A 10947-nucleotide genomic window follows, 5' to 3' on the forward strand; every position below is an offset into this window, starting at 1 on the left:
CTAATTGCGTATCAATTAGAAATGCAAATTGATTTACAATCTATACGTTCGATAATAAGGTCACAAGTAATATTCGATTATTTGGAGCAAACCGAAGAACTAATACATACTGTGATTTTCTCGGTACCGGTGAATTTTGCTCAAAATATATAATGAATGGTTAAAAATAAGTTACTTGATTTATTATCTTGGTCGTAATAGTGAAATAAAATAGTTGTTTCACGTGTCTGGCATAATTTTATACGACAACAGATTCAACAATTTTCTACTAGTGGGTTACCTAAATCTATATAATTATTAACTTTTCTAATTTTCTGTTTGAATAAACTTTGCATTAGCTTACAACTTATAATTTATTAACGTTGCATTTTTATACTTCTTCTGTTCACTGAACATTATTTATTTCTAAAATTTCTTCTGATATTATTTTCTGTGCGATGTTAATATTGGAAGGATATTTAAATTAGTAATAAACAATTTATTAATCTATAGGATATTCTTTTAATTATAATTAATTATCGAACAACTGTTGACGGTTTTGTTGCACTTTGTCATAAGTTTTATTTGTGCTAATAATAACCAAAAATCCTTAAGACAAAACTTTCGCTTTCTAATTATATAGATATCTACGCAAACGAAGACCTTTTACAAGATGAAAAAAAAAATAAAAACCCATAACTTTCGATTACTGATATTTTAACGTGTATACTTACTTCAGCTACACAGAAACATTAATAATGAACAAAAAAAATATAAGTAAGAAAATGAATCTCTATTTATAATAATAAATTAATTTTATTAAGTGGTAATAGTAACGTGGAAATGCTGCAAGTATTTTAGGCACTCTGCCTTATGCAACTCCACTTGAAGAAGTGCATTGTTTATGATTTATATACATCTAATTTATTGTTTAATATGTACATTAACTGTAATGAAAACAAATTAAATTATCATAGTAAAGTGTAAATACTCGTAGGTAGCATTATGATTTCCGGAAACAATATTTTTTAGAGGAATAAATTTCCTTTTGAGTTATATTGTCACAACACGCAATCATCCAGTACATTATTGTTTAATGTAACATATAAGCATTTAGTCAATCATTAAATTACGAATCGATGATTATAATTAATTAAATTCAATTATTTTAATATTAATGAGATATTGGTAGCCACAATAGTTTAATCATGTGTGAAATAATGATTGTCAAAACTCAACTCGCCTATCAGTTATGCCACAAATATGTATGTATTAATAACGCTGTGTTATTGAAAAGTAATCAGAATAAATGTTTCATTGAAACTCTTTACGAATAATTTCATTTAAAAGAATGTTGATCGAAAGGAGATAGAAAAAATAACTTTTCAAAATCAAAATATATTGAGTAGTTGGTTTTTTAATATTTAAAATGTTATGTAAAATTTTGAATTTAGTGTATTTAGTTAAGTTTAATTTTATTTATGGTTTGAGTACAGAAAACAACACAACACAAATATTTCCAATAAGTAGCGATAAGTAGCGATGTGGAGAAATTCACTCCAACATAAATTGTCATGAATTACTTACGTCTGATCCGGTTTATGGATCTATTAAATCCGTATTGGATTTGAAGAGATTCCACTTGAATTCGCCTTTAAAATTAATTGTTGTCCAGATCAACAAAGTCAAGTTTTTCTTGATTTAACACCAGTGTCCTGTATATTTTCGAAGTAAAAATAGAATTCAATGTGAACGATCTTAGAGCTTAATGATGGAGAATGAAAATATCTTAAATCAAATATTTAATAATTCCGGTGATAATAATCTTTATATTGTGTTTTTTTTTTCAATGATTAAATCGGATAATAATTAAATAATAAACAACATTAAACACGAGCAATTTTAAAAACTAAATAAACATATGAATGCAGTCATATGTTATGCAGTGCATACAGTCATATTATTCACCTTAACACGCAGCTGTTAATTATCCAACTATCCCCAAACAAATGTAATTTCTACAATGTATGTATTGTGCTCAGTATTTATTAAACAGTCACATTTAGAGTTGATTGATATTTTATCTAATTTAATTTAAAAAATATATTGAAAATAGGTTTGCTATTTATTTATTTACAATTTAGGACGGATTTTTCACCTAATAAATAAAAATTAACCTTCATTTAAACATTCTTTTGGTATCCAGCCCTACAAATAAATTTATTTTTATCTTCAGAATATGTATCATAATTAAATTTAAAAGTATGTTTAAAATAAAAAGTAGGTACTTTTTGGTAAATTGGAAAACAGTGACACACAAATTTGTATATAATTCTTTCACAGAGTTTTAAACCTGTTTAAAAATTTCAGGTGAAAAAGTCGACTTTCATTCCTTATTCTTACTTGTAAACAATGAAACAGCAACTTTAATGTTAATTATTTTTATTAATTTAATTTTTTGGTCCATTTTGGTCCATTTTCCAAGAACAACCTGAAGCAATTTTTTAGCAGAAATAAGTAATTGGCGTATACAAATTATGTGTGTTAACTATAACAATTTCTAATTTATGACACTTTTTATATAATGGTAGATTATTTTAGACTCAAATGTGTTGTGTGGAGAAATTGGGTCTGATTGAATAAAAAATTCGTCAAATAATTTTATTTTTTTGGAAATATGATTATGTCTAGTAAATAGTGACGTGCAGGGGACCAACATAATGCGAATTTAGTAATGCTCAATCCAACGTGAACGGTGTATAAATTCTGTTGAATTGAGAAATCAGAGACTTGTTCTATACTTATTTAGAGGAAATTTTAAAGCCTGGTGTTGATTATTTTAAGTTTCTCGCGTTTACAAATTTCCAAGTGTAAACAGTTCGGTTGGATTACACGCTACTTTCAAATTAACTTCAAAAGGGACGTTTAGCAGATAATGAGTCTTGTTATGGACTAAGAACGAGTAGGTACCAGTCATGCATGAGAAATGGTGCTAACGTGCCATTTATGATAATGTAAACTCAGCAATTATAGAGGGTGTTCCTTGTACAATCTGGGTTAAGGAATAAACCAGGACTGTTCTATTTGACTCGTTTCCAAGCTATTCATTTATGCGGAAACACTTTTGTATTTTCAAATTTGCGACTCCCAATTAAATTGCAACTTAGCGGATCGATTCGACTCTCTTTATCTGATCTCCTTTCGACCGACAATGTTTTTCTTGGTAATATTGTTGTTGATTGTGGAAAACAACTTTTTGTTGATTGTAAAATATTTTAAATTGGCTTCCTATAATGTACAACAAAAAGCATTTTTCTGAATGAAGGTTTCAGCCAAGATAGGAAGTTCACATTTTATACATCAAACCTCGAGCTATTTTCTCTTTCAATATTAAGTATAGCTCGATCGTCGGCTTTTTTGTTTGTAACCATTATATGTCTGTTGTTGGAAGAATAATATTAAGAAAAATATTTGTTGAAAATGATCGTGATTCTGTTACCGAGACAGACATTTCATTTCTTAATAAAAATGTTAAAATTTCTTTTGGAATTTATATTCAAGTATTTGGCCAAACCCCATTTCACTCACAAAAAACTATATTTATTAATCTGTTATCAAAGTACTTTGGTTTCAGAATAATTTTTTTTTCATTTTCCTACTCTGCTTTTCGTATTTATAACCTTGGATTAATTGGACAGATGCAGAAATAATTTACTAAAGTTTTTTTTTCGAACGTCAACTAATAAAAGTAAAAATGAAAGTAAATGCCCACTTGCAGTTGTAGTCATAAATATAACACGTTTGCATTTCAATTAAGTCATCAAGAGTCCGATGTTATAACCGGTTTTTGGCTAAGAATTTTCTTGAGAGCTGCCATTAAATTTGGATAGGTCAGTACAAAGTTGCTTTCGTCGATTTGGAGTTAGTAAGAGATAAAAGTAGTGAGTTTGGTGAGACAGTGAACAGCGTGGTAACAATTAGATGGCGCTTTTATTGGTTGTAGAGTTTCTTAGTTTAGTAGTCAATGAACTTGCTTCCGGGTTGGCGCCGTTCATAAAAGATCTAAAAAATAACTGGAGATTGCAACTTACACCATCTGATTTTTTGTCAATATTACTTGGTTTTCTTAAGCGGAAGAGTGCATTTTTTATTATTATTGATGATCCACGAAAAAAATACTTTCACTCACTTTTATAATTTGCACGGCAATAAATCAAAGTCTATTTTAATCGTGCGAGTCTAAATTTTGCTACACTTGTCAGAACTCGAGTGTTTTTTTTTCTATTAGTAGTTGGTCGGAAACGATTTAAACAATTTATTTTTTACAAAAGGTACTTACTTTTGACAAATGATTATAGTAGCCGACGGACAGCAGAAATAGAAAGTTCTTTTTTTAACAGAACCAACATGTACTTTGAAGCTAATTTAATTAAACATTTTTTGTTATTTTGTGCAAAATTTTAATATAACTGTGTAATTATATGAAACATTAGGCAAATAAATTGGTTCTACTAAAAGTGAGCCTGCCTTAATCGAATTTTAAGATGTTTGTTTTTTCTGAATAAAGGTAGTGTAATCGTAATAATAATAACGGCGAGCTATCTACTGTGAAAGCGATATTATCATTCGATCAGTGAAGTTAAGCAAAGTTGGGCTGGGTCAGTGTTTGTATGGGTGGCCGATACGGAAACTGTCAGTTGTAACTCCATTTCAGTATTGGCTGTAGAAATCTGTAATGTCGTATGAACAAATTCCCACGTGTAAGTGGATAGCAAAATAATTCATACTTAATATTTAAAAAGTTGTTCTTCAAAGGTATTGTCATTTCTTGATAGAAATATTCTCAATGATAATAATTAATAAATTCGACTTCGATACTGTACTCCCTTTTTTGTAATACACGAAGCAATTGTTTAAAGATTTGTTCCGTTTTTAAAACATTCAAAACCTTGAAGCAACGAATATTTAAATGGAGAAATGGGGGCTGACGTTTGAATAACACATTAGGGTATCGTACAATGAATTGGTTTCACGTGAATACTCGTACGTAATATACTTTCAATTTTATTCAAAATTGATGATTTTGAACGGAATGACGTACGTTTTAGAATTTGGCGTACGAGGTATTTTAGAGATCTTCTAGAAGTGGATGAAGCAAGTGGCGTCCTTTCAGGTAGCAAAACCGCAAGAAATCATAACATGACGGTGGGTTTCGATGTTTCCGGCACTAATTTGTGCTAGACCATCAAAACCTAACGCTAACACGCACTGACTTATTCATATAAGCGAATATTTTTCGTAGACTTTCTTACATAAAAATAAAACAAGAAGCAGATTTTGACACTCTCTACCTTCCGAGGAGTTCTAGACTAAGTACCCCAACATCATTTTAACTAACGAACATCCATTAGGGATCTATCTTATTGTCTTTAAGTTTCATAGATTCTTTGGTAGTAACAATAAATATTATTTAAGTAACAGTAGAGGCGTGGTGGATGGCTAGTAGTCAAGTTAGATTGAGTGTTTGGAGGTTATCAGTGTTATCACTGCTTCACATAATGATCTGTTTGCTCGTTATTATTTGGTAGCAATACCCGTAATGACGAAGTACAGCCTGAATGCCGGTTAACTGCCGAGCCAGTGGTGGGAAGGGGTAAGATTAAATAGAGGGTTATAAATGTTTTTAGCATCGTATTGTGCTGTGAAAATTGCCTACAATAATATATATTGTACCTACACTATTAAAAAAAACCGTGGTGATTAATTGGTTGCTTAAGAGCAAGGGGTTTCTAAGTATTCTAACTTATAATAAAAAATTGTTACAAATAATAACTAATGTCCTGCACAAAGTAGTCTCGAAAGACTTTTTTGCTGCTTCAACACGGCATATCGTAGTTCATTTGAAAATTAATAAAAAACGAAAACTACAAACTAACAAGTGTAAGCTGTCAAATCTCAAATTTACTAAGCTATAAATTTCGAAAAAATTTCTATATTCTAACTATAATCCATACTGTTAGAATACATATAAATCAACTGCGATGTTAGAAACACTTTTAATAACCCTGTGGAAACCACTGAAGCAGGATTAAAATTGTATTTATTTAAAACATGGAAAAATTCTAAATGTAATTTATATATACAGTATTACAATATGAAGTAAGTTAATTGTGCAATGTGTACAAGCTTGAACTACTGCATCTTACACACGATGGTCTTGCTGGAACAAATGAGTAATAAACGCATTTTTTTCAAGCCCTCTCTGCACTCATAATTTTTTAGAAGCAATTATCTAAAGCTATTTGCCAACAATGTTGTTCCAGTGTAATTGCTTTAAATTGGGTGTGATCTAGTCCTCACAAAATTGTGGGTCAAAAATTGCTATTTATGCGACTTTTCATGTGACGAAACGAGTTCGACATTTCTTAAAAGCAGAGAAAATAGCCATTTTACCATGCTCTGCACAACACTCGGACCCGACCCGGTAGAACACACGTGCAATATATTGGGAAGGCGGGTTATACGTGAAAATATTTTTAAGAATGTAAACCACCATATGCTTGAATAGGTTAGGGTGGGTTGGTTTGGACGATGACCGACTTAACTTCAATAAATACAAGTTTAAAATGTTTCCACATTATTAAACGCAAGGAGAAATTTTGTCATTCATCCGATTTCCACGACATAACTATGGCAACCTAATTTCTGACCATGAAGACATGTTATAAGACATTATATAAGCAAAAGAGGTAAACTGGGTCCTGGGACATTTTTAAAGTTTGTTCTTTCTCTGCTTCCCGAATATGTTTTAAAACTTTTCATAAAAAAAATCAATGAACGGATGGTTGGTGCGCTATTTTTACAGAATTATCCTTTATCGAACACATAGCAGAGAAGGATCTGATTGTTTTAATAGTATTAAACACAGAAATGTTAACGATGTCCATGAAAAATATTAAGAAAGTTTAATTAATTGCTATTTTAATGGAGTAAACGAATCTACTAATTCTAGTCATCACCAATGGTGTCAATTTTAATAACCTAATTTAATATTAACACATTAGTTGACGTGAAAGATTGAAATGGAGATAACATAATTGTAGTTAAATTGCTCTAACCATAAGTTAAAGTTTCACTTTGTGTTTGAAGTTCCAGAGTAAAAAAGTTAAAAACTCATTTAGAAATTATCTCCGATAATAAAATTAGATTAGTAATCTGCTTTATCTCGAGGGTAAACGGACCGAATTGGTTGATAAATAGTCGAAAATTTTTGCAAAATCGTTTGGCCTTTCAATGGGCCTGAAACGGCCTCTGCAGTCATTATAGTGGACAAGCAACGTATTACGTACAACAAAGCGGATAACAACCCCTGCTCTAGATCGATTTGTGGTGTTTCAAGTTAGAAGAAACAGATGTTCAATGTATAAAGGCAAGCCTCCAGCACAAGAATTTACGCATAACATTGTAAGTTAATTGCGGAAGGAGGTGTTTACAAGAAACTAATTACGCCCCACATTGAACACTGTACTATTTTTGCCGAAATGAAAACTACAACCTTCTCTTGTTCTTTAGCCAGTTGGAATGATTTTAATGCAGACAAAAATGTGTTGTCATGAAAACGTAAAAAAATTTGTCAGGCCTCCAGTTATCGTTAACACATTTGCATATGCAGACATAAATAAAGCGTGTAACTGATGAATAAAGATTACAACTCGGTTAAAAGTGAAATTAAATCTTGAATTTTGTAAAATTTGCGTGACGTGGGTGAATTAAAAATATATGAAGGTAATTGAATATGACCCTTTAATGATTCGCGCTGCTTAATAGAGCGGAAGCGGAAGTAAACTGTAGTGCTTTTCCCGTGACGCTCAAATCATTACACTTCGACGACATTTTTAACATGGCGGCGTGAACGTCCAGTTACTGATTAATAACTCTCATAAGTTGCATTCATCACACACCACAATTCGAGTAAAATTCAACATTGTCAAATGAGATTTAATGCAATGTAAAGAAAAAACAAATATTTGGTTTATTGCTTATTGTTCATCGGAACGTAAAATCATCGCTTATTACAATTTCAAGCATAAATAATTATTCATCGAATCGAACATTTGCGTGAATGATAGTTTATAACAATCATTGTTAAACAAATATTACGTTAAATATAGATTGATTTGCATTCGCAATCTATTTAGTTGAATTATGTACACTATTTACAGTGTTGTAGTTATGTATTTATACCACAGCAGAATTAGTTACATATTTTTGAAATTAATGGACTAGTTAGTAATTGACCCGTAAATAGGTATGTTTATTTATTGTATTATTATTTAATACAAATTAATTTAACTAGAACAGTTGTAATGAACAATAGAGTGATTTAAAAATAATGTACTGATTACATTAGCACGCTACTTTCCCTTGTCAATTCTACTAATATATAGAAATTTTAACTCTTGATTTAAAAAGTGTTGCAGAAAGAAACAGTTGTTTAATTTGCGGAAGCCGCAAGGCGTTTCTGTCACTAGAACAATAAATCGAACAATTTTTAAGTAATTTTTTTAATGGAACAAATGTAATATTTTATTATATAAATAAAAAAAATTTGACTAATACTATTATCTAAATTCCGTCGTGAAGATGACAAATATGATTATCTGGAATAGCATGTCATTTCACCCCCTAACAAACAATATTGCATTTTGATGAAACAAAACACCGTGAAATTTTAATGATGGTTATTTATGGTGACAGGTAATATTCACACTGAGATATGTATGTTTATATGTTAAGAATTCGCACTTTTGGTATATAAATTCAACCAACGTAAACACGGGATGATTTGGGTGAATGTTGTGCAGAAAATTTAATTGGTAAACTGACAAAAATTGCATAAAATTAATCATAATTTTTAAATGCGAAAATTGCTTTTTTTATTTTGCACCTTTAACACAGTCAGTATAACACACAAACGGGTTTCGAAAAGAAGTTCTTTTCGATACCGGTTTCAGGAACATTTACTTAAATTTTTAATGTTGGCAGTGAGTAGTTGCTAGGTGATCACTGCACTTCACGACACTTTAAATTCAAAACTTGCAATTGTTCGTCTAGTTAGCAGCGTTACCAACCTTTTATATCTGCCAAATTAATTTTCCTGGCATTATGTTTTGAACTTTTTTTTAATTTAAAATTTAAAATAGGGGCAAAATGGAAAAATATTGAATTACACTCGTTTTATAAGCCATTTTGTCGCACTTGTTTGCTTTATAGCACTCCTCACTGCGCTCTTCGTGCTCTAAAAAACGCGTGCGACAAAATGGTGTCATAAAACTCGTATAATAAATTACTATTATCTGTTGTAGTTGTGACGGCTGTCACTGAAAGTGCAATAATGAAAGTTTTATCAGTTTGTAATTTTTGCTGGATGAATACTTTCAATAGATCGTTTTACATAAAAAAAACTTAAGTGGATTTTCTTTGACTATACAAAACAATATTTCTATCACGGATAACAACTTATAAAATTGTGTTTAACAGTGATACATGTTTATCATTATTTTATTTTACTTGAGTAAAATTGAAAGTAACTTATGGGATATAAAGTTAGTGTTCAAAACAAAAGTACATATCAGGTGGACTCCAGCCTAACTGGTTATCATATAAATTGTAAGACTACCCATAAAATTCTTGATCTGAACATATCTACTATATTTCTTCTACTGATAGCATATTTGAATGAATATGCAAAATATGTAGAGTTTTACAAGTATTTATATCTAAAAAAATTAAATTAATTCATTTTGTTGCTCCTCTTTTCATTTCATCTCCTTCTATTTAATTTTTTATGATTGTGAATTTTATTTTTCGTATTACTCATTTTTTAGTTTCATGAGCTACTTTGTTGTTGTTTTGATAAATGCCGTTGTATTGTTTTATTATTATTTACACCAATGAATCGGTGTTTGTCTTTTAATGTGTTTCATTAAATCAGCAAGGCAGCAAATAAGTGGATAAACAACATGTTTCACTCACACCTGGTATGTGAAGAAACTACAGTAGCAAACTGGAACTTTAAATGGTAAATTTTCAAGTGTAATAAATTTAACTGCTGCAAGGTGCAACTAACACATCTTAGATCTAATATTTCAAGTTTTCGGTAATAATAGCAATAAATATAAGCTGTTTCATCTTTTAATATTCTTATTTCTAGCTAGATACTGTTAACAGTGCAATAATAACTTCGTTTTCTCGTATAGAGTTGAAGGTATACCTCTTTCTATACACTATACAGCGTATTTCAGGAGTCATGCTGATAATGAGCCCGACGGAACTGAAAATGCAACCCACAATACATTTTCTAAGTTAACATGGATGTTTGTTTTTTGATTTAAAAAACATAAAACATAGTTAGCTGTGCAGTTTCGTAAATTTTGATATAAACGTCTTCGCTTGGTTAAATGGAGTTATGAAAAAACAAAGAGTTTTTGGGAAAATGTTAATTGTCTGCATAAACACGCAACGGCAAAAGCATTTTTATTACATTCGTCTGTTTTATCATCGTTCGAATACATTTTAACTTTTTCGTAAATGTCAGTTGTGACAAATAAAATTATTGGAAGCAAAGCCATCATGAATTCATAATTTCACGATATTTAAAATAGCCCCGTTAACTTTGGAAATGTATTGTGGGTTGCATTTTCAATTCTGTCGGGCTCATTATCACTCGTGAAATACCCTGTATACTTATCAAAATTGTAAGAAAAATTTAACTTTAACCAAGTATTTTTTTTCCTTTTGCACTGAGGTTAGTCCATGTGTTTTTACAATACTGTGCGATAACTTAATATAACCCTTTTGAATATAAAATGTAAGAGCATATAATTTAAAATGGTGCAGATGGTGTTGTTTAAAACTGATTAAAAAAAAATCCGAAAGCTTACACGAAATGCTTCTAATAATAAATTT

This window comes from Tenebrio molitor, chromosome X, assembly GCF_963966145.1.
Source record: "Tenebrio molitor chromosome X, icTenMoli1.1, whole genome shotgun sequence".
Classification (NCBI taxonomy): Eukaryota; Metazoa; Arthropoda; class Insecta; order Coleoptera; family Tenebrionidae; genus Tenebrio; species Tenebrio molitor.